The sequence below is a fragment of the Equus przewalskii genome, chromosome 8 (genome assembly GCF_037783145.1).
Source record: "Equus przewalskii isolate Varuska chromosome 8, EquPr2, whole genome shotgun sequence".
NCBI lineage: Eukaryota > Metazoa > Chordata > Mammalia > Perissodactyla > Equidae > Equus > Equus przewalskii.
Window position 1 is genome coordinate 66886660 of NC_091838.1, and position 18838 is coordinate 66905497.

Genomic DNA, 18838 nt, shown 5'->3' on the forward strand with positions numbered 1-18838 from the left:
CAACACCTTTCTAATACCTTTTCCCTCTGGCTCCACCTTCTGTAAATAACAGGATCCAGCTAGCTTAATAGCACTGATGCTTTCTGTGGATTATTTTTACTGTTACCTTTTAATTGTTACAATCCAATCAGTATTGGATTTTCTTTTTTCCATTGCGATAGAAAGCTGCTTTTATGTTACTATTAAATAAGTGCATTTAAGTTTTCTAATGTGAATCAATGTAAGTAAAATGTTAAATAAATAATACTACAGGTATTATGTACTACAGGTGGTACATAGGCCACTGGGGCAAAAATTGTAAAGATGGTTTACAAATGAGTTAATTTGAGACACACAGGTGTAATGGGAAGCAGGCAGGATTTGCAGTCAAATTGGGTTCCAGTCCCCTTCTAACTTATTAGGAATATGGCCCGTGGATAATTCATATACCTCTATGAGCCTCCGTTTCCTCCTCCAAATTAAGGAGGCAATACACATATCAGAAGGTTGTGAAGAGTAAGTGAAACAGCGTTACAAGCATCTTCTAGGTTGCCTTGTACGTCACAGGCATTTGGAGTTCCCAGCACAGCACATATCTCTGAAGAGTGGAAACCTCAGGTTTTGGCATCGCCAAACAGGAACTTAACTCCAGCCCCTACTGAGTATCTGTGCTTGGTAAATATTACCTAAGAGTATCCATCTGCTTAGGATCTGGGACCTCATGCAGGGGACCAGGGAGTGTTCTTAGGCTGATCCAGAAGTTTTGTGAGAAACAACTGATCTCAGGAAAAGCATTTGACTCAGAGGAGTGACCAGCCCAGGTGTCATGGACCAGGCCCTCCAACCCCTTGTCCTGGCCTTCTCTATGATCCCCGAATGCTACATCCTATAGAGATCAGTGGAAAGTACACTTGGAATATTCAGATATATGTACAAATGAAGACACATGAAAAGCACCTCCCATTTCAGCTTTCTATTGTTGTGTAATAAACCACCCCAAAACTTAGTAATGTTGAACAACTACCATTTTACTATCATCTCTCATGATTCTGTGGGTTGGCTGGGTTAAGCTGGGTGGTTCTTCTGCTCTGTGATGTCAACTAGGGCTATAGTCAACTGAGGGGTCAATCAGTCTGGAGCATTCAAGATGGCTCACTCACGCTTCTAAAGTCGGCTAGAAATCAGCTGGGGCTGCTGTCCCTAGCATCTTGGTTTTCTTCCATGAGCCCTCTGCATGAAGCTTGGGCTTCTCACAACATGGCAGCAGGATCCCAAGAGGAAGGAAGCAGAAAGCACCAGTCTCTTAAGGCCTGGGCTCAGAGGTCTCAGAAAAATCACTTACTTTGCATCAAAGCGATCACAGGACTAGTCTAGATTCAAGGGGAGGAGAAATAAACTTCACCACTTAATGGTGGAGTATTTTTTATCCAGAGAGAAAGGATTGACAGTGGCCATCTTGGGAGACGGTACCACACATCCTGAAGCTTTCACTTTTTGCAAAGGATTTTCACTCTACAGTTACGTGTATATTCCAACACAGCGAATACTTATCTTAAGGAATTTGTCCTAAGGAAGTATTCATAGATGATTCAGAAGATTTGACCCAAGGTTGTCCACTGGAAAAAAAATTGAAACTACTTAATATTCTAATATTCAATATTAGGGGACCAATTAAATCCAATGGGGTTTGAGGAAAGTGTTTTGAAAGTCTGTGCGCTGGAACCAGACAGTATTACGTTTAAATCCCAAATCCATCACTTCATAGCTGCGTGATGTTGAGCAAGTTACTTAAGCTCTTTAAGTCTCAGTTTCCATATCCAGAAAGTGAAGAAAAAATATGGCTGTTTGTGATGAGTCAGTGAGATGATACATGAAAGCAGACAGCGAAGGATCAATAATTATGAACTATTATTACTTGCAGTAGTCATTAGTGCTACCATTTTAGTACAAATATTTCCAGTTTTCCCCATTTCCAGGCACATAACTCTTCCACAGTTCCTTGTGGGTAACCCTGTGATTAATTCTGACCAATGAGTTGTAAGTGAAAGTGACATATATTACTTCCTAACTGAGCATTTAATCATCTGGACAACATCTTTTCCCTCTTGCACAATAATTGGCAAAATCTTATGAATGTATGACTGCTTCGTCAGCCCGAGTCCCTGAGTAACTGTGATGATCTGTCTCCTTGCTGACCCTTCACAGACATGTAGCAAGAGAAAGAAATAAAGTGGCTTTAAGGTACTGAGACCTGGGGGTTATTTGTTACTGTAGCATATGCTAGCCTGTCCTGACCAATACAGAGCTGTTTTTGATGTTGTTCAACCTTGCAATGAACAACATTATTATGACACCATTAAAAGTGGCATATAGTGGGGCTGGCCTGGTAGCATAGTGGTTAAGTGTGCACACTCTGCTTCAGCAGCCCGGGGTTCACAGGCTGGGATCCCGGGTGCAGACCTACACACTGCTCATAAAGCCATGCTGTGGTAGCATCCCACATACAAAACAGAGAAAGATTGGCACAGATATTTGCTCGGGGACAATCTTCCTCAAGCAAAAAGAGGAAGATTGGCAATAGATGTTAGCCCACGGCCAATCTTCCTCGCCAAAAAAAAAAAAAAAAAGGCATATAAAAAGAATACTTAATTTCTTAATGACAAGAAAAAAATAGTCAATATATAAGGGTCACTTTCATTATAGATGGTTCCCTATACACAGGGCCACTTAAAATAGGTTTGTATGTCCCACCAGTTTCCCTTCATGACACTTGTCCAAATAGCAGCTCAACACAGAGGCCACTTCTTTCTCTCCTTTATGAAGCTTTATTCACTTTTATGGAATTTATCACCACCTGATACATAATATGTTTACTTCTTATCCAGATCTAATGTAAGTTCTGTATCTCAGGTCCTAGAACAGTGTGTAAAACAAAGTAGACATTTTTTTAAATTTGATGTAGGCACATATATATAGCGAAATGTTCACAACGCTTTCTTCTGGATGGTCAACTGAGTAAGATCTGTCCATTTATCTAATGTATTTATTTTTGCTTATGCATTCCTTCAACAGACATGTTTTATTTATGTGAATTTTCTAAATTTCCAACAACATGTATTATTTTCATGTGAGAAATGACCATAACAGGTAACATTTACTAAGCACTCAGAGTGGGTCAAGCACTAAAGCTCCATCCTACTTTACTGAATTATCTCAACATCCCCGGCAGATAGCAATTATCATTAGCCCCACTTAGTATTCATAGATAAGGACACTAAAGTTGGGAGAAGTTAAGTGAGTGCTGGAGCTGGAATTCAAACCCTAGAGTCTGTCTCTTATAGCTACCAACTAACCAACTAGGTCAAGCTTTACATCATGATGTGTGTATGAGCCCACTGAAGAGAATAGAGAGGCGCATTCGCACAAGTTGTATCATTGGAGGCTCACAAAAATCTTATGAAGGAAGCCCGCAGGCATTATCAACTTCACTTTCAAGACAAAGGCATGGGCCCGGACGACCAGGTCCGGCCGCCCACCTCCCAGCACACCTTACGTGCTTCCTCTCCCCTCCTCCTAAGCCTTTCCCGCCACAACACGCAGCTGTGAAGATCTTTCTTAGCTCCTTCGTACACTGACTGAGGACACAGCTCTGTTTCTCTCTGGCAGCTTGAGGCTTTGCTGTTTCTAAGCAAATCTGCAGGAGAATTAATATCCGCCAGAAGTTGAGAGACTTGAGTTCTAGTCGAAACACCACCCCCAGTGAGAGCCTCAGTGTTCCCACCTGTGAAATGAGCTGGTTAGAGTAACGGATGCCTAAGGACCCACACAGAGCTAATGTTCCTCATGCTGGGAATCCAGATGAGGACTGACCCCTGTGCATTCCTCACCAGACACGAAGTCCATGCACCATGGAAACAAAAGCCTTGACCCCAGAAAATGAAGCGCTTAGCTGAGATCATTCTAGGTGAACAGAAGATGTGTACACTCTTGAACAGCATCGGCTCCCTGTTACTGGATGAATCCTGACAAGAACCGTGCTTCATTCATTCATTCATCCATTCAGCATCACTTGTTGTGCACCTGTGATACGCCAGGCAGGCTTAATCATGGGGATACAGCAGAGACGTAAACAAAGTACCTGCCTGCAGGAACCTTACATTCTAGTGGGGAGGCAAACAAATAAATGAATAAGTACATATAAAATAGTATACGATAGGGGGCCAGCCCCGTGGCCGAGTGGTTGGGTTCGTGCACTCTGCTTGGGCAGCCCAGGGTTTCACCAGTTCGGATCCTGGGCACGGACATGGCACAGCTTATTAGGCCACGTTGAGGCGGTGTCCCACACAGCACAACTAGAAAGACCCACAACTAGGGGCCTGTCCCATGGCCGAGTGGTTAAGTTTGCATGCTCCACTTTGGTGGCTCAGGATTTCGCCAGTTCGGATCCTGGGTGCAGACGTGGCACTGCTCATCAGGCCATGCTGAGGCAGCGTCCCACGTGGCACAGCCAGAAGGACCTACAGCTAGAATACACATCTATGTACTAGAGGGCTTTGGGGAGAAGAAGAAGAGGAAGAAGAAGAAGAAAAAGAAAAAAACTGGCAATAGTTGTTAGCTCAGGTGCCAATCTTTAAAAAAAAAAAACCCACAACTAAAATATACAACTATGCACTTGGGGGATTTGGGGAGAAAAAGCAGAAAAAAAAAGTAGTATATGATAAAAAGACCTTGTTAGGTGATAATTCTCCCCTAGGATTCTGCAAAAAAGAGGGATGGTGTCTAACAGTGGCCCCATTTAGTTTCCTTTTGGTACAATAGCAAATGATGAAAAAGAGGCATAGAAATAGCATTGGCCTTACAGTTACAAGACTTGGATTTGAATCACGGTTCTGAACTTTGTCTGCGAACTTGAACTAATCAGTGTAACCTTTATAAGCTTCGGTAACCTCCTCTGTAAAATGGTGATAATAGTACCAGCCTTGCTTACCTTACAGGGATGACGCAAAGATCAAACCAGACCGTGAAATCAAATAAGTACCAAGCTCGGAGTTTTCCCTGTTTTGTAAACATTCCGTTCTACACTCCAAGCAGGCTCAAGGCGCTGCTAAGTCAACTGCGCTGATAAGCTCCTGCTATCAACTTGAAAACAACAAGTGCCAGCTCCCATCTTCCCAAGGCCACAGGATTGCATCTCCAGGCAGGAAACACTTCCTATCAAACCGTGGGGTGGGGAGATGCAGACATGGAACGAAACAGCATCTACCTAGTATTTTCTTTTGGCTCCCACCTGTAGATGTTTGGTAAAGCAATCGGAACGTTCCAAAAGGTCACACTTCGCCTCGATTTTTTATAAGTCATGTCAGTAGTGACTGTTCCACGCTACATTTGGTAAATTGATATTTAATAGTTTTCATTTCTCTTAAGAGTCTTATAAAGGAAAAATTAAATGAAACACACGGAAGGATATATACCAAAATTATAACCAGTACCTGCTTGGACCGCTGATAATTGTTTTTGGATTTTTTGCTCGTTTCTCTGTATCTTGTGTTGTCTTTTCTCATTCGTTTAAAAAACATCTATTTAGCAAGCACATGTGGGGATCAGACAGCTGGAAGCGGCAAACTTGTAATTCACATCTCAGTTCCAAATCTCTGCTGCTCCCACCTGGTCTCCTTGGGTTTATAAGCCCGTGTGGATTCGCTGGCATTAAATTAGGGGCTCGTCAAGGGTAGTGCTGTTTTTTATTTCTTCTCCTCCTGCCAATTCCTAACTTTCAAGACTTCCCAGCCAGGCCTGACTTTCCCCAAATTATGAACTGAAGCTGCTTTCACCCCTGCTAGGCCTTTATAAAACACCATGATGGACTCTTGTCCATCCTTGGTTTTGAAGCCACTAGACAAAGATTTGAAGCCAGGTTCTACTACTTATTGGCTGGTGACTTTGAAGAAGCTTCTTCACCTCTCTGAACCGCAGTTTTGTCATCTATAAAGTGAGAGAAACCATACTCATAGGGTAGGTAGGTGTAAGGCTTTGACAAGATAATGCATATGAAGGGCTGGCACAGAGCCTAGCACCCAGTAGGGCCTCAAGACATGATTGCTGTTAATAAAAGCACTCTGGAGAAGCACCAAAGGCTTTTCTAGGCTGGGGATGGAGCTCAGGTGGCTACAGAAAGATGGAATTGGAATCATTAAGAACTCTGGCTCTGGCCTCTAATGAACCTAGTTTAAATCCTTGCTCCCTCCATTTGCCTTGGGGAAGTCACTAAATTTCTCTGAGCCTTGGTTTCCTCATCTATAAAATGGCATAATAATATAACTTACCTTAACAGGGGTCCTTAAGGTCACAACTATTTTCACAACAGGGCTGAAATATTACTGGCCCTTTTCACTCTCATTCTCTCACAAGTATTTAGTGGTTTTCCAGAGGCTACGTGACATGTAAGAGTGTCATTGCTCTGATGGCTAGTGGAAAGCTTGTTCGTAAATTCTTGTGTTTTAATCTTTCTCAATTTAATTTCTAATATGGTAAATATCAAAACGTACATAACTCACCTAAACAGAAGCTTTTTGGGGTCCTCAATAATGTTAAGAGTTTAAAGGGGACCTGAGACAAAACATCTTGAGAATCACTGCCTGATAGGATGTTATAACGATTAAGGAGAAACTGGCGTATGACTCCAAAGCACTCATGAACATTACCGGGATAATTATTGATTCCAAAGCTCCTGAATCATATCAGATAAGGGTTTTCCTACTCCACCTACACATAAAGCAAATAAATCATAGTACTTCATGCAAAAGTCACCCTTGTTTTATTCCCTGCTGTTTGTTTATATAGTGAAAGTTCAGTTCCAGCTAAACTTTGAACTATTTAAAGATACCGCAGCACATCAGAACCATCCGCCACCCCCCCCCCAGAGGGAGGAGGGCAAATGGGGTGATTGGGCACATGTCTATGGTGATGGATGGGAATTAGTCTTTGGGTGGTGAACATGATGTAATCTACACAGAAATCGAAATATAATGATGTACACCTGAAATTTATGTTATAAACCAATGTTACCTCAATTAAAAAAACACAAAAAGAACTCCCCACCCCACCCCAGTGTCCATGAGGTCCAAGTGCCTGAAGATGAAGAGGTGGGAACTCAGAGGACAGTCCAGAGGGTTTTCCCTGCTTGGCTCAACCCTGATCCTTCCCACCCCATGAATCTCTCACCCAGCCAGAGGCTGGTGGTGATGAGGTGGGGTGGGGGGGAGGACCCTCGGCTTATGGAGAATCCTCCTAAGCGACTGACCATCAAGAGGAGGTGCAGCCTCAAAACGGGAATCGCTTCCTTGAGGTTTCACTAATTTCCAGGGAAACAAACAGAACTATACTTATTTTCAAAGGGGGCGGGAAGAGGTGGAATGACCTGGAAGAGTCAGGAGTAAGTAAAAGTAAGACCTAGAAGAGTCAAGAGTAAGCAATATAAAAACAGTAAAGTTGGTGGGGGTATTTTTTTTTTCTTTTTCTCTTCTGGCACACCCTTGAGGGAAGAAAAAAATACAGTATCCCTAAATTCTCATGTTGATGAAGTAGATGAGTACCTTAGACAGTAGGGATCAAATGAGTTTGAGGAAGATGCGCCGTGATGTGGATCATAATCATCAAGGAAGCTCTTAACACAATCCCTAACAGAAAGCCTGGTCAGTCGTCTGTCAGGTCTGACTGCAGCACGCAAAAGACCCCCTCCCAGGCCAGGACCTAGTTTTATGTGCCTACGTGTCGTTAAAAAGCAAACCGACTCTACATCAGCAACAACCGAACAAACAGGTGCAGGCCAGCAAAAAAAGTTTTGCATACGAGCTATTTTTGTTTTTATTGTAAAAACTTCTGGGGACCCAAGGAGTTCTGTTAGAGAAATTGGAGCCCCAGGGGAGACTCTAAAAAAAACACCGTTTGGCTACTTTCTTCTCCTCTGCCTAGTAAACGAACGTGCCAAAAGGTCACCCAGCGCGCTGGCCACGCGGTCAGCCCCCAAGGCCAGCCATCCCCACCCCAGTCCCCGGCCTCGCCTCCGGCCACTCTGCCGCACACGGCCACCTGTTGCTGCCCTCGCGCCCAGAGCCGAGTCGCAATCCGCCGCTAGAGTTCGTTCTAATTCCCCGGAGCACAGGCTGGCCGGGAAGCCCCGGCGCTCCGCGCCTGCTAAGCCTCAGGGCGGGCGGGGACCCCGCAGTGCCTCCAGTCCCAGGCTCCCTTTGTTTTCTCGCTGACGCTCAGAATGTCAAAAGTAGACCCCAGGCAGCATCCCCCTCGCCCCCACTCGGTTCGTGCGCGCTGGCGCCCAGCTCACACCGGGAGATGCTGACGCGTCGAGATGCCCACGGAGGGGGAAACGGGTCCATGCGGGCAGGAACTTGCGGCGCAGACAGGTTGCCCTGTGAGATTCCGAAGCGTCCCCTGGATCCCAATCCCTTAGAGCTTCTTAGCCGAGCACTGTTGCAGGAGCGCCGCGCCCAGAACGCAAGTTCACGGTTCCCGAGGCCACGGGCGAGGGGCAGCGAGATCCTGACTTTCCTTTGCTCTAAGGAGCCGGAGGGGAACCAGCAGCCAGCGGCGGATAGAGAGCCCCTCCCGCCGGGAACGCCAGAGTCCCTATTACGAAAGTGACCCGCCTCGCTTCCGAGGGACTTCCCTGCGAGTGCCGCAGGCGTGTGCATTTCTCCCAGCCTGTGAATCCCAGCGAACGCCGGCCCGACAAGAGTTTAAGTCTGCTCCCCGGGCGTCTGTTTGTTTATTGGCTCTTAAGGAAAAAAGTTTGAGGATCTTCAAACCAACCTCAGACCTGCGCTAGCAGAAATCTCGGAATCTCTCCAGCAAAAGTCATCCAAATTTCAAGTCGTTATATAAGTGGGGGGCTCGCTCTTAGCCGCCTTACCCCAAGCCCTCTCATGACTATTCCAGGCGTAAAATGTGTCTCGCTTTAAAAAAAAAAAATTTTTTTTTTTTTAGTTATTATTATTTCCCTGAGCCCGAAGGCGGGAGAAAGCGCAGGCAGCGCCCTGGGCGCCCGGAGGCCCCACCCGCGCGCTGCCCTTTGCGCTGCGGGAGGGACGCGGGGTCCCGGGTGCCGCCCCGCGCAGGGCGAGCAGCCGCGCCCCGCGGTCCCCGGGTCCGCCACTCCACGTGCTCAGGATCAACAGTTGGTTGAGCTCATCACTGACACCTTGAACTTTTCGTAAAGAAAATGGGTATTGCAGCGGGAGGGTTCGGCCGCGGCCGCCGCGCCGGGTCGTGCTTAATATTCAATGATCTCGCTCGCGCCTCCCCCTCCTCCCTCGCAGAAATTCCACCGAGTCCGTTACTGGCCTCAGACTTTTAAGTTAATTTACTGCCCCCCCCCCCCTTGGCTAGTAACCAGCGCCTTGAGGGCTAGCCTCCCCCCACCCCAGCTCCCGCCTGAAAATGACATTTCGCCGGCGCCTCCGGAGGGGGCTGAATTTCACTTTGTAACTTTCTGCGGAACCCGAGCCCGGGTGGCAGCTCGGTGGTGGTATCGTATGCAAATACGCATGCTGACGTTACAGATCATGTGGGTTTTGGCGTAGATTCCCCACTGATCGAGACATTTTTTTTCTCCCCCTTTTTTTTTTCCTTCTTCTTTTTTTTTTTTTTCTTTTAAAAAATTTTGGCCACTGTTCTCCGTCCGGGGGCTTTTTCTGTCCGTCTGTCTAAGGCAGGCTGGCTTGGTCCCCCCCTATTTCCCACGGAGCCCGAGCCCGGGCGCCGGCTGGGGAGTGGGGAGTGGGTGGGGGGGGAGCCAGCAGAGTTCCATTTTGGAACGCCCGCGCCGCGTCTCCGCGTTCCCAGCCCGGGTCCCCGCGTTCGCAGCCCCGGCGCAGGTAAGAAACTTCGCCTCGGCGCGCAGCACCCCCCGCCCGGCGCCGCCCGCCCCAAGCCCCGCACGCCGGGCGCCGGCCACTCCAGCCCAACTTTCCCACCGCCGCCGCGGCTCCCGAAAATGCGTTCTTCATGGGACTCGGCCGCGTTTGTGATTGGAAGCGGGGTGCGGGAGGGAGGGTTGGGGGAGGTGGGGGGCTGCGGGCTCTTTTTGCGGATGGGAGGAAATCAAGGATACGGGGCGGGGGGGGGAGATTTTTTTTTTTAAGAGTTTTGATTACAAGTTTGGATAAATGCGAGCCACACCGAGGAGGAGGAGGAGGAAAAACATGTCTACGTTTCCCTATGTCGACATAAGCCACAAAAAAATATGGCGTCCGCTTTCGACAGGGCGTTACGTAGACCGACTCTGTTTTTATTTATTTATTTCGTGGCCGGCTCCCTCCCTGGCTTGGCCCGATCGCGGCGCTTTGTGCAAACGGGGCAGGTCCCGCGGGGACTCCACCGGGACGTGGCCCCGTCCCCGCGGGGTTCGGCGGGCGGGGGGCTGCGTGTGTGTGTGCTCCCCGCCCTCCCCGCTGCTCCCCTCTCCCGGTGACGATTCGCCGTACTGTGGTGGCAGGAAGCATGACGCCGTGGGTTGAGGCTGCCGCTCCTCTCGGCGCTCCTGGTGGCCGCAGGCGGCGGGCGCGCGGCCGAGCCACCTGGCGCGGGCAGGGCCGGAGCGCGGCGCTGTCCCCACGCCCCGCTCAGGTGCCGGGGAGCCCGCGTGGGGAGGGGCCGTGGGGCGGGGGGGTGCCTGGGGGGCCCCGGGTCCCGCTGTCCGCCGCCGGCTGGCCCACGCCCCGCCTCCGGCCCCCCCCCCCACCCCGAGCCCACGGTCGCCCCCGGAACGGCAGCCGGCGCTCTCCGTCGGCCCCACGCGAGGTCCATCTTTGTCGGGGTGCAGCTTCTTTGTGGCTTCCCCGGGACTGGGGATCCCCGCCTTTGCCAACCTGCCCTTTTCCCAGCCGCTTTGCAGGAGGCTGCGGAGACGAAGAGGAGCGGAAAGTTGGAAACCAGTGAGCATCACAGGACGGTCCCCTTGGCCTCGGAGCCGTGCGCAGCTCCGGAGGCGGCGGCGGCGGCGGAGGGCGGTCGGTTAGGCTGGGGAGAAAACTTGACGGAGAAGCCAAGTTGTGATTTGCTCGGGCTTCCACCTGACTGAGCGGCTTCAAAGCCAGTGGGGTCTCTGCCTTCAGTGGTTCCGCGATGGCCTTTTGTTCGTCGGGGAGGTGGGGAGGGGGGAGTGGGGGGAACAGTGACTTTCCCTGGACCCCTCCCCTTTGAAAGAGGCGCTGCCCAGCGTGGACCCCAGGGATCCCTAAGTCCTTCGGGTCCTAGAGTTCTCCCCCTCACCTGGTCTCTGATGATCCCCTTGTCTCTGCAAGTCAGCATCTCCCCGGGCCTGAGACATCCTGTGGGGAGGGTTTGGGGGGACCGGAATCCCTCCCCTTCATCCCTTGGGTGGCTCAGCCCTCCCACAGTGACCCTCTTAAAACACCCCCCCCCACACACACACACACACACACTCTCACACACATACGCTCTCTCCTTTATGCGGAGCAGAAATTAATGCCTGTTGAAGTGAAGAGCTGGGGTTGTGAGAGTTCTTCAAGGTTTCAATCCAAAGGTGGTTTTCTGTTTATGAGGGCAGAGTTTAAGCGGTTCAGTCCCAGGGCACTAATGTCAAAAAGCGTTTGGATGACAACCAAGTGGAATAAATATCTGGTAAAACGGCATGTTTAATGGTAAAAATAGATTAATGGAGCCGCCCAGTGCTTGAATGGGACAAACGTAACCGGTTGACTTAAGTTTGAAGGGAAAGTTCTGGAAAGCTGTGTACACATCTTTTAAGCTGGGGAGGAAGTCTGCAAGTGAGATTGAAGTGTGTCACCAACCGTAGCCGGACCTGTGATCTGTGGGGATATTGTTACTGTTGAAAAGCTCTGATCTTTGATTGTTCTCGTGTGCACGCGTTCCTCCTGGCCAGGTTTGACGTCAGCTAAGGATCTACCTGACGTTAACAGCCATTAAGGGGAGAATTCAAGGCCAAGATGTTAGGATAAATCAGATATATTAACTAGTCCTCATTTAAGGGAAAAATCAAAATGACACAGCTGTTTGTTGGCTCCTGATGTACAGTGTATCTTGACATGCCAAACGTGACGCCACTCCCAGTGCCTTGTCTGCATCGGGGCCGTGTGACTCGCCGGGATACTGTGCCTTTGACAAGAAGAATAATGACAATGTTTGATAATGGTTGCTAACAACAACTGTTTCCGTATGCCACGCACAATGCTGTGTGTTTTATGTGCTTTATCATTTCACTCTCACCATGACTCTATAAGTACTGTTATTATCCCCGGTTTACAGTTGAAGAAACTGAGGCCCAGAGAGGGGAGGAAATTTGCCCAAGCCACACAGCAAAAAGCAAAGTCAGTGTTTGAAGCCAGGCCTTACTTCATAGCCTTAAATACTCTATTGTAGCAGCTACTCAGATATGAGAAGTTGTAGTTAGAATGAAAAGTAAAGAGTCAGGAGCAGGCAGGAAAGAGGGAACAGTGGCCACTGCCCTGGGGTCTGAAACCAGAGGAATTTTCCTGAGTTTCACTCCTTTATTCATTTATTTAGCAACTGTGTGTTGATTTATCTGTTCATTCAGCAGCTACAATATTCATCACACTAATAAGAGCCTGCAGTCATTAAGCACTTTTATATGCCAGGGCCCATCCCCAGTGCTTATGATTAAACTATTTTGTCTTTATGACAACCCAGTGGGGTAAGAACTCTCCTTCTCTCCTTTTTATAGATGAGAGAGCAGAGGCACAGAGAGGTTCTTTAACTTGCCCAAGACCAAACAGCTAGTAAGCAGAGTGCCAGACCCCAAAACACGCTCACTCCATGCTGTATGCACTGCTCCAGCCCTTATGGAGATGCTGGTGAGACAGAGCCCCCAACCTCGATGCAAGACACTGCTCCAGGCACCGTGGAGCGGCTGGTGGGACAGAGCCCCCTTACCCTCCAGAGATTTGAGCAGACTGGCAGGGAAACACTCATTAGGCCAAATCAAGCAGGATTAAATGTTAGAATTGAGAAAAGTGACAATTGTGGAAACACAGCAAAGGGCATAATTATCATGCTCTGAGGGTATCATGGAGGATTACCTAGAGCAGGTAGCATTTGACCCATGAATGAGGAGGGACAATGTCTGGAAGTGCATCAGATTTCATTGCATTCAGCTGTTAGCAACAGAAATCCTGACCCCTGGTGACTTCACCCGCTAGGGGCTTGTTTGGGCCAGACAACAAGAAGAGTGGATGGGATGATATCTCAGCTGTACCACTGGGAAACTCAGTTCTGTCTTGCCACTCTCCCATCCTTGGAGTGTAGGCCTTTAGCTCCAGGTCTATGGTCTCATGGTAGGAAGGTGGCTGCTGCATCTCCAGGCCTCACATCTGCCTTCCAAGAAAGAGAAAGTAGGATGAGTGAGGCACAAGGAACATTTACCTGGTATGACTTTACTATTATGTTTAGTAAGGACCACACCTCTCAGGGACTTCTGTCCTTAGCTCATCAGCCAGAACTGAGCCATGTGGCCACCCAAACCCACCAGGGAGGGGCAATCATATATTTTGTTAGGCACGTCACTGCCATGAAAAATTGGGGTCCAACTTGTAAGACAGAAGGGGTGAATGTTGGAACAGTTGTTGAGTTGTCAGGTAAAGTGTGTGTGCCTAAGATGAGAAGAGGAAGAAAGATATTGCTGATCATGGTCAAACTGTCCTGGGAGCTGTATGTGTTCTGGGGAGGTGGGGGGGGTGCAGGCCAAGCTGTGCAAAGAGGTGACACCAGACTTGGGGGTGGATGTGGTGGAGGTTGGCTTTTAGTCTGTAGGTACTGGGGAGCTATGGCAGGCTTCTGATGGAATGTCATGTGTTTTAGGAAGGGAAGACTGACAGCAGTGTGCCTGGCGGAGACAAATCAGCTTGGTTTTTATTTGAAATAAAGTGAGTTCTGGAAAGTTTCAGACCAGGGGACCAGGTTTGCCTTAGGGCAAAAAGAAGACAGCGTGCAATAAGAAAGTAGGGAATGATGGGGGAGATTTTCTTTTAGGTCCTGCCAATAGGGATCCAAAATTAACCCGATGTAAGTCAGCTGTAACCGGCTCTCCTTTCATAGTTACTTGGTTAGTGGAACCCAAAGCCCTGGAAGGGAGAACCCATTTACTCCTCAAACATTACATTTGCTGTTCTCCTGACCCTGGGGCTCTGGGGTCCCACCTGCCCCTCCACCACACGTCAGCAGGATAAGCTTGGTCATGACCCTTCACCTTAGCTTTAAATTGAGAGGATGCTACAGAGGGCCTCCGAGGCCCTCGCGTCGGGTTCCCCATGCTGGATTTCTCCAGCAAGGACCGACATCCCTGATTCGCTGCTCAATTTATTAGCTTGATGATTTTGGGCTATTACCTCTTTAAACCTCAGTTTCCTCGTCTCTAAAATGGAAATCCTTCTAGAAGCTGCCTTATGGGTCATTGTGAAGCTTAAGAAGGAGTTTATAAAAGGGCTTAGCACAGAGCCTAACATATGGATTGTGTTCAGTAAATGTTACCTGTTATCACCATCGTCATCATCACGGCCACCACCTTTAGTGACTTTATGGTATCCTTGAGGTGCCAAGTAATTAACGTGCATGGATTTTGTCGTTGATGCCAAGACCGAGACTGTCCCCATCTCATTGACATTCTCCTGCCTCCTTCCCCATGTACACATGCCCTCGTTTGAGGCAAGTCTCAGCAACTGCTGAAATGGAACGCTCTCCCAGAATATCACAGCGAGACCCTGGTGCAACGTGTAGGTACTGTAATGTGCTGTGTCATGGTCAAAGCCGACAGTGCAGCTCTGAAGGATGCTTGGCTCCACACATGCCAGTGTGGTAGGCAATAGAGTGGACATGGTTTTTAGTCATCTCAAGGTGAATTCATTTTTAACTGAAAAAAAAAATTCCCTCCCAATTCCCCTCCCCCCTCCTCGATGGCCCCCACCCTACATCGAACAGGTTGTGATTTTAAGAACATCCACCCACAATCTGTTTCCTGTTCTTATGCTTGTAGTCATGCATTTAAGAGAGGTTGATTGGCAGTGGTGTGAGTGTGTGTGCATGTGTGTGCGACAGACCCCCAAGGAGAAAAACAGTCCTGACAACAGGACATCAGTTTTTACCCAAACTTTAAAATGGAGTAAAAAAGACTAGAGCCAGGACCAGTTTTCTTGCTGATCCTTCTCTTTATCCCCTGGTGAACAATTTACCTGTTAAAAGCCACGGTTCACACACTTTCTTCCTCTTTCTGGCCCCCTCTGATCCCCTAGTACTAGAAACACTTGGTGGAGATGAAATCTGACTACGCAATGTTTCACTGCAATAGTAGTTAACACAGAATCTGCAGTGAATGAAATGCTTGTGCTGTTGATCCATGGGGGATCGATATTAAGGAGTGTGACCCAGGCGTTCACATGAATGTGAGAGGTTTGTGGTGTATTTTAGGGGTGCACAGGCCTGGTTTGGGATGGAAAAGTCGGAAGCACATGCTGGGTTTACCTTCCTGGGTTTAAAGCTGTGCTGGGTGTACCTTGCAGGGCGAAACCAGCACCCTCCTGAGACCCACTTGCTGTGAAGTTCAGTGTGGGGAGTGGATTCATGTCTTCCTGGGGCCACACTGCGTGAGCTCCTTCTGTGGGAGGACATCCTCCCTGTTGGGGACCCAGGGCAGACTCTGTGGGAGAGAGACGGAGCCCGCTGTTGAGAAGGGTGGGCAAAGAGTGAATGAGAGTTCCTGGGCTACACATTCTCCTTGGCCTGGTCCGATGCCTGCAGCCGCAGCTGCTGGGCTCCAGCACATCCACAGAAAACCGAGGAAGGACCGGAAGTCAAAATGAAGGAGGAGGCAGCATGCGTGTGTGGGCTATGCACATGACGGTTTAAATCAGTGTTGCAGAAAGACTCGGGGAAACACTCCTCGGTGGGGCTAACATCCATGCCCCCGACAGCCATCTTGCTCCCCCCAGCCTTTCACTCTGGCTGGTGAGATTGAATGAGTACAAAGCTCGTTACACATCCCGACACACCACAAACTCAGTGTTCGCCCTCTTAAGAACATCAATAGCTCCCCAAAATTGAGTCCCTACTATGTGCCGGGCACTCCGCTAAGCACTTTCCCTGCCCCACGTCATCTTAGTCTGACCATGAAGAGTGCACTGAGAACAGTGGTATGGCCCCATTTTAAAGCCAGGAAACCAGAGCTCACAGAGGTTATGCGCTTGCTCAAGGTCACAGAGAGAAAGTAGCTGAGGCAGGATTCGAACTCAAATCAACCTGATTCCAAAGCTGGTGCTCTTAGCCATCAGCAGGCCTTTCTGCAGTCTTTGGGAGGCCAGCTCCACCCCAGCCTGGGTGGAAGTGTGGGGAGGAGGGATGGTGTTAGAACGTGCTTCTGGACAGTCGGATTGCTTTTCCACTAAAGGGGTGTAGAGGTGTGTGCATGAGTGCGTGTGTGTGTATGTGAGTTTAATCAAAACGGGAGAGAATTCCAAATCTGTGCCTGTTGTCCTTAGTCCCTCCCTCCCCTCCCCCAAGAAAAAGACAATTCTAAAGTCTCTATCAGTGTCTGTAACAGAATATTCTCGAGGGGTCACTGCACCCTCTCCAGCCTCTCCTCCCCGGCTCTGGAGAGAAGGCATCCAGTGGGCTGGAAGCTGTAAAGTTGGCGACCCAGGAGAATCTGGGTGCCACTTTCAGGATGCCGAGCAACCTTGCCAGCCAACGGGGAAGGGGATGGAAAGAGCAGGCCTCTGGAGAGTGGAGAATGGCTATGTTGCTGTTTTTATACAATAAAAAAGGATCATTGTAATTGGGGGCCCTCGAATCATAACACGCCTGCCTGTGGCTTTCTCCAGCTGCAGAGCCATTTACGTAGTTAAAGACCGCACAGAAAACTCCTTTCAGTTGACATTACTTTCCCGCTGTTCTTAAAATACAAGACCGGGCTGAATTGCTCTAACGACAAAGCCATCACAGGTTCCCCGTGGCCCCTGGGGTGTACCCAGAGCCCCCGTGGAAACTCCCTGGCCTGTGGAGGAGGACGTTTAGAAATGAGTTTCATTTGCGCTGCACCCTTGTCGTTTTGGAAACAGCTCCTTTAAGATGTTTGCACCCAGCCAGGTCAGAGCTGAATGTCACGGCCAAGTTGTTTATGGTGGGTGGTGGCCCAGAGGGGATAGGGAGAGAGGCCAGGATGCCAGCACTGGTAGGGATGGGGTATGTCTTTGTTTTTTCGTCAGGGAGAGGGGTGGGTAATGGAGGGATATGGCATGATAGCTAGAAGCTGGGAAAAGAAACTGCCCCTTGGCCGAGAAATTCGGGGGCAGGGCTGGTGGTGGCTCCAGGCAGGAGCAGAGAGAAACACAAGCGCTCCTCTGACCTCCTGTAACAGAGAGCGTTGAGGTTTCATTATCCTGGAGAACGGCCTGCTACTTTCTTCCGGGGAACTTTGTGTTACGGAATCGATTGTGAGCATGCGGGAACTGAGCCACGCAGTTCAGGAGAGCTGGGAGATTTCACATTGTTTCCAAGAGCTGGGGCTTTTGGGTGCACAGAGCCACAGAGTGGAAACGTTTGGATCACCCGGTGGGTTAATGACAGGCATTCCACAGCCTGACTGACGGCTGTGCTCAACACTGTGAAATTGGACGTGGCCTGACTTCAGCACTTTCAGAAATGGGATTTATGGGTCTCCTGGTACAAAGTCTAATGTCCTCTGGGATCCCTGGAGGGAGACGTCAGGCAGATGAGAATAATAGCAACGTGGTGCATCAGTAGGATCAAGGAATGTTCTGGCTGGAAGAAGCTTTGGGGATTACCTAGTCCAGCTGAAGGAAACCGAGGCCCAGAGAGATAAGGGAATTTGGCCAAGGTTACATGATCATATGGCAGCATATTATTGTGCCTCTTCTGTACAGTGTAGCTTAAGGCCCTTCTGTTTCCTTGGGCCTTCCCTGAGCAGCCAGCTCGATCACAGTCCCTTGCCTCCTCCCTTCTTCTCCTCTGTCAATCAGTAAACATTCAGGAGCACCTACAAGAGGAAGACAACAAGGTCCCTGCCCTCAGGAAGTTCATGGTCATGTGGCACTCCAGCAGCAACAGCTGCACCCGTCATCATAGCTGCCCTTACTGACATCGTCGGCACCATGCTGAGGGCTTTTTGTGGGTTGGCGCAGGACACTCCTAAGAGACGTAGGGACTGTGTTATCCCCACTTAACAGGTGAGGAAGCACAGAGTGGGGAAGTCCTTTGTCCCAGGTTTCTGGAAGCCAGGCAGTCTTACACCACACCTGGTGCTCTTCAGACACATGTGCGTGCAGCCTCTCCTGCTGTCCTTGCACCTGCAGCTCCAGGGGGAGGGCTGTGGCTCCTCCTCCACTGATGAGAACCAGTGGCTGAGCCACCAGCCAGCGCTGAGGAGAACAGCAAAGACGGGCGGGCGTGCTTTCAGGCCTTAACAAAGGGCTTTCTCATGCATGAGGGGTTTTTCCCCCAATTTATTGAATGCCAGGCTTCAGACACCCTCACACCATAGCCCAGGTCATTTGTTCAGTAACCTGATGAGCAGATGGTGTGAGGGGCAGAGCCAGAACTCCAGCACAGGTCTGTGGAATCCAAGACTGGAGCAGTTTTAACCACAACATGCGTGCTGCCCCCGGAAGTAGCTGATTAGGAGTCCTGTGTGGGCAGGGACGGGTCACTTAGGGACACAGAATCACCGGTGACTGCCCAATTTAGTTTTTCCAAAGTCCCCCTAAAAATAAAGGAACTTTGAGGCACTTTGGGCAACTTTCAGTTGAGCAGAAGATTTGACCATAAGAAGTCCTATTCA

General features: G+C 49.2%; 1 protein-coding gene across 5 annotated transcripts in view; it reads left to right on the top strand.

Annotated features, from left to right (window-relative positions):
* The first annotated feature begins 9066 nt into the window (after positions 1-9066).
* Positions 9067-18838, top strand: part of ZHX2 (zinc fingers and homeoboxes 2) — a 153462-nt gene continuing 143690 nt past the window's right edge. Inside the window, exon 1 of one of the 5 annotated variants that reach the window (XM_070631963.1) lies at positions 9067-9869. The gene's annotated coding sequence lies outside the window, so the exon portion shown is untranslated. Of the gene's footprint in view, positions 9870-10771; positions 10929-18838 lie in introns of those variants that run through there. The other 4 variants (XM_070631966.1, XM_070631967.1, XM_070631964.1 and 1 more) reach the window with 4 other exon arrangements.